The 6,131-nt window shown below is 40.9% G+C and overlaps 1 pseudogene; it reads left to right on the top strand.

The window, feature by feature from the left end:
• The first annotated feature begins 1,244 nt into the window (after positions 1–1,244).
• On the top strand, positions 1,245–5,950 carry LOC120686501 (annotated as a pseudogene).
• The last annotated feature ends 181 nt before the right edge of the window (positions 5,951–6,131 follow it).

Below are 6,131 nucleotides of genomic sequence, written 5' to 3'. Positions count from 1 at the left end.
AAAGTTAAATACATGTTGCCTCTCAAAGCATGAGTTCAATTGTATCAAAAATTCTAAGCCAAATGCATGTTGCTTCTCAAAGCATGAGTTTCAATTGTATCAAAAATTCAAAGTAAAATTCAAATGCATTCAAATTAAGAATGCTCATGATGCAATGCTTAACATGATAATTACATTTGGGTCGTTACAAAGATGATGGCATTGGTCACCTGCTGTTTCTTTTGGGGAAAAAGGTTAGATTACTCAAACAGGAGGACAGGCGTGAGCTTCTGTTTCCAATTGAATTTGCTAATTGATCCATTTGTGTAAGAACTAAGAACCGATCAAATATAATTGTTCTATAGATGATACGCGCTGCCTCACTCCAAAGACATGGAACCCGATGTCAAAGTCAAGCTCAATGGGTGCAGAGTACTGTGTGCAGCATGTGTAGTGTAGTTTGCTAACTAAATTCGGCTGCGCTGGTTCTTAGTGGTTAACTAGTGGGGTTTCTTACGATAAAAAATATACTTTTATGTGGATTTAGCTACTTTTTCTTAAGATTTGTTTCTTATGTTGGTTTAGGTAATTTCATAAGCTTTTATTTTTATGCTGATTTAGCTAACTTCAGTTTTTATGGACCCAGCTGCAGCGAGCTATCTACCATATGGTTCTAGATCACATACGAGACGCAATTACTTTTATTGTTCAGAGACGAGCAAATGACTTTTTTAATGAACTCGTAGGGAGCTATCGATTACATAAAAAAAGTAAAACCCATACTAGGCAATACAACATCTCAACTAGACGAGTTTGTTTTTGGCGTGCACTTGCTGCATTTCTCTTTTACATGATGATGATGATTGAAAGTACCGGCAGTTGCAAAGTGGGCATAGCTGGCACAGTTTCTTGTGGTGTAATTTGTTCATCCAAATTCGAGTCCACGGCTCGACGTGGGTGCTTACATTTTTCTAAGTTTATTATTTCAAAAATTAACTGTCATTATTATTTTAACCACCACCACTATTCCAGTGGTTGGTGACGTACCCATTGAGACTAAGATACATATGATGACTTCGTCAATATTATGTAAAACAAACAAGCTCCTCGCATAGTTAGCATCCTTCCTAAGCCACGCGGCAAGTGAGGTAATAAGCACTCTTGATGTACTCATCAAATGAGAAAAATCAGCGCACCGTGTTAGTAGTTTTGACGGCGTGATAATTATTAAATAATTCCGCACCACACACGCTGTAAGGGCTCAGACTTGCAGACTCAATGACTTGCAGAAGCGCGTTAAACAGCAAGGCTATGCGGAAGAGCCCCGGCACCTCTCGCCCCCCAATCCATCGGTCCGTCGCAGAGCAACGAGCTGAAGACTCAGGAGGCCTCTGCAAATTGGTCAGGTGCATATGGAGCAACCCCTGTTCTCCCTCGATCTCGATCTTTTCTTCAATATCTCTCTCCCCCCTATTCTACGGGCATAGTTGCTAATTACGATTACAGGTGTAAAAGCTGCTAACAGGGATGCAAGTGGGTTCCTCCGCGAACCCGTATATAGGCTATTTTTTTCCTAGACTCCTGCAAAACCCACCAAAATAACCTATTTTTTCCTTGGTAAAATGTAATCCTATTCTTATATTAACACGGGACTAATGGTGTATTATTAGTTCTTTCCTGTTTGGTCTTTGAACCTACTTTTGCACAAGAGAAGACTGAATCTTTTTGAGAATATAGTAAAACTTTCTGGATCAATCTATCAATCATTTGTGTTCAGATGACTGCATGCATGGTGCAGATTATCATAGGTGTAAGCAATGGCATGTTGTACATGGATATATACTTACTTTACTTTTGTTGCTGCAGAAACCAAAGCTGACATTGATGGCGGTGGTCCTGGATGTCTTGGCATCCTATGTCCAGAACATGCTGACAGAGATGGTGAAAGAAGAGGTGCACATGCTGCTAGGGGTCTCTGGCGAGATCGATAAGATGTGCACCAAGCTCGGGGACCTCAAGAACTCCCTTGCAGATGCCGATCGGCGGAACATCACTGACCAGAGTGTGCAGGCATGGGTGAGAGAGCTTAAGGGCGCCATGTATGAGTCCAGCGACATCCTTGACTTATGTCACCTCAAGTCCATGGAGAGGCAGCCAGGCATGGATGCGGGGTGCTTCAACCCCTTGCTCTTTTGCATGCGGAATCCCCTCCATGCCCATGAAATCAGCAGCCGGATCAAGAACCTTAACAAGAGGTTAGATGGCATCAAGAACCGTGGCACTGCCTTCGACTTCATCAACCTTGGTTCGTATGAGGACCGCAACCGAATGTTGGCATCCTCTCATCTTTCAAAGCGGGAGACATCAGGGGAACTTGACATATCATGTGTGGTTGGTGAAAAGATAGAGGTGGACACAAGGAATCTAGTGCAGATGATGACACAGGGTAGGGGAACTAACTATGGTGACAAGAAAATTTTGATCTTTGCTATTGAGGGAGTTGGTGGGATCGGTAAAACCACTCTTGCCCAGAACATCTTCAACAACAACATCATACAACAAGAGTTCACAAAGAAAATATGGTTGAGCGTTAACCAAGAATTTGATAAGATTGAGCTGTTACGGAGAACCATCGCTGAAGCCGGAGGTGATCACCAAGCAGCTAGAAATACAAATACAAAGGGTGCACTTGAGCGAATACTTAAGAAAGTCTTGGATGGGCATAAGACCTTATTAGTGATGGATGATGTTTGGAACAACGAAGCATGGGAGTGTGTGCTCAAAACTCCCTTGGTCAACGTCCTTGCTTGTGGTAGCCGTGTAGTTGTCATGACAAGGGATATCAGAGTTGCTCGAGGGATGATGGCAGAGGAACCATACCACCATGTCAAGAAGTTAGAGCCTGAAGTTGCCTGGTCCTTGCTCAAGAATCAGGTTCGTGTAATCTTCAAATGTTCGTTGTTGTAGCCCACTAGTTCTTCCCCAATCTGAAAATTCCTCTACCCTTGGCATAACCATGAGCTATTCTATTATATTGCCACTATCTTTTTTTTTCTTTGCTAGGAACAGGAATGCAGGAAACATCCATAACAACCTGAGGGAAAACTGTGATTTAAAATAATGCCTCCTCCTTAACACATTAAACAATAATAAATCTAAAGTCATAATAAGTGTAAGGATATACCTAATTTTCTAAGTAAAAAAGAACAGGCAGTTGGTGAATGACTAAGTGTTTGTATGTGGTAGTATTTTCACAATGAGTCAATACCAAGAAAAAGAAAGAGATGACTAATCAAGACATAGGCAATGACCAAAATCCCCAGCTAAATCATATTTACTCAAGTGGCAACTAAATACAGAATGTTGTAAGACTACAGTCAAAGCTTTAGAATGGTGATCCCTAACAATATTGATGGCATGACAAGAATAGTTTCACATTTGTCTTGGAATAAACTTCCAAACTTTATTGAGTTATTCAATTGCACTTGTATATGCAAAATACGATCGTCAGAATCCTGTGCTGCTGGAGACTAAGAAAGCAGGAGTCTTTCTTGATGTAGTACTTAGGAAGATACATTAGTACTCACACTAGCTTTTTTTCAACTACTTACAGATAGTTGGGCATGAAAACAATGAACATCAGATTGATATGTTAAAGGATATTGGAATGGAAATTATAGAAAAATGTGATGGTTTGCCGCTTGCTGTCAAAGTAATGGCAGGCTTCCTGCGCCAGAAAAGGACAAGACGAGGTGACTGGGAAAATGTTCTGAATGATTCTATATGGTCAGTATCTCAAATGCCTGAAGAGCTCAACTATGCAATATACCTCAGCTACCAAGATTTGCACCCTAGTTTGAAGTCTTGCTTTCTACATTACTCCATCCTCCCCAAGAGCACATGTTTCTTTCTTGATGAAATTGTGGGAATGTGGATTAGTGAAGGATTTCTTCATGGAAACTCACATGATTTAGAAGAATTAGGAAGACAACACTATGAAGAGTTAATACTAAGGAATCTTATAGAGCCAGATAAAAAGTACATTGATCAACAAGTTTGCAGCATGCATGATGTTGTTCGCTCATTTGCCCAATATGTGGCTAGGAATGAAGCCCTTGTAGCTCACAGGATTGGAAGTGATATTATTGGTAAAATTAATTCACAGAAGCTTATTTGGTTATCAATAGAAACCACAGGATCAGAATCAGATGAGTTAGAATGGAGTTTTCTACAAGCACAGATATCAGTGAGAACACTCATATTAGTTGGGCATGTAAAATTCAAGCCTAGTGATTCATTCCATTCTTTTTCGTGTCTACGGATCCTGCATATACAGTCTGCAAAATTTGAAGCACTATCTGAATCTTTCTTTAGACTTAAACACTTGAGGTACTTGTCCATAAAACATTCAAACATATCTCGACTGCCAGAAAGCATTGGCAAGATGAAATTCTTGCAGTACATTTACCTTTTCCGCTGTGAAAGTCTGGTGAAGCTTCCTCATAGCATTGTAAAACTACGACAATTAAGGCTTCTTAACCTTAGTGGCACAAGTGTAAACCATATACCCAGAGGTTTTGGCATTCTAAATATTTGAGAAAATTATATGGATTTCCAGCCCAGATGGATGGTGACTGGTGCAGTTTGGAAGAATTGGGGCCTCTCTCATACCTTGGAGCTTCATATAAGGGGTCTGGAGAATGTACCTTCTTCCTCATTTGCTTCAAAGGCTAAACTTAGTGAAAAGGTGCGCCTAAGCTATCTCCGCTTAAGTTGCACAATTAGACATGGGGATGATGGTTTGGTAAAAGATGAAGGAATCTTTGAGCAAGAGCAGCGACTAATCGAGGAGGTGTTTGATGAGCTCTGTCCTCCTCCTTGTGTTGAGAACCTTCCAATCATAAGGTATTTTGGTCAGAGGCTCCCAAAATGGATGTTGTCGACATCAGTTATGCCTCTTGGGAACTTGAGGATTCTGACGATGATAGACTTGCCTTGTTGCAAGGAGCTCCCAGATGGCTTGTGTCAGCTCCCATGCTTGGAATTCCTCCAGGTTGATCGAGCCCCATCAATCAAGAATATTGGGCCAAAATTCCTACAGACATCCGATCAGGAGCACCTAGACCATCCGGAGAACTTAGGTTCTATTGTTGACCTTGAAGTGTTAGAAAGCCCTGAGCTGGAGAGAATCCGTAACCTCCCAAAATTACAGAGGCTTTGCATCTCCATGTGCCCAAAGATAAAGGGATTGGAGGGTCTGCCTGCACTGCAGATGCTCAAGCTGGAGGATTACGACATGAAAACGCTCCCTGGATACTTGCAGGATATAAAACTAAGGCATTTGCAGATAGACTGTAACAAATCTCTGCTCACTTCCATAGCCAAAGGTAAAATCTAGCCCTGAGTGGGATAAGTTCCATCACATCCAGCAAGTCACAGCATATGCAGAGGATGACATCGACCGCGTTGCAAGAAAATGGTATGTGTCGTACACAAGAGATCCTTTCAGCTTTGAGACAAACATCATCACTTTCAGTCCTTCTACCTTCTTTTCAGGTAAATTGACACAAAAGAAAAAAAAAACTGCTTGCATGCTTCTTGAGTGGTTTTTATATATGCTATTCAATTTTTGCTTGACTGTATCTGCTGCTTCAGGGGAAGGGGAGGAGACGCATGGAAGTGCATCACAAAGAGCAAGGAAGCCGCTGCCAAACATCAGGTGCCTTCGTCGCTTCCCCAGTGGACCAGAGAAGTGAAACCGCTCGTCCTCAGATCAAATTAGTTTCCCTGTAGTTCAGTCATCTTTTGCCAACTCACGGTACATAAAAAGCACCAATCTCGATATCTGATTGTTACTTTGTTACCTCTGTATGATTGTACATAACAAGATCCACCCCAATATCCCTCTTAATGAAATACGTGATCGAAATCCACCCCAATATCAGTTTAACCAAAGTCCCTATTATATTCATTTATTTTTTTATAACTAGTGCATCGACCCATTCCGCTCATGGCTTTGCAATTTTAAACATACAGTATGGGTGCTAAAAGTTTGCAAAAAAATTACTTTATAACTAGTGCATCGACCCAATACAATTTTTATTATTTTACATATGAACGATACACACATAGAAAAAAAGTTTGCGAAAAAA

Source organism: Panicum virgatum, chromosome 8N, assembly GCF_016808335.1.
Source record: "Panicum virgatum strain AP13 chromosome 8N, P.virgatum_v5, whole genome shotgun sequence".
In the NCBI taxonomy this organism is placed as follows: domain Eukaryota; kingdom Viridiplantae; phylum Streptophyta; class Magnoliopsida; order Poales; family Poaceae; genus Panicum; species Panicum virgatum.
This window is presented reverse-complemented; position numbering and strand designations above follow the sequence as displayed.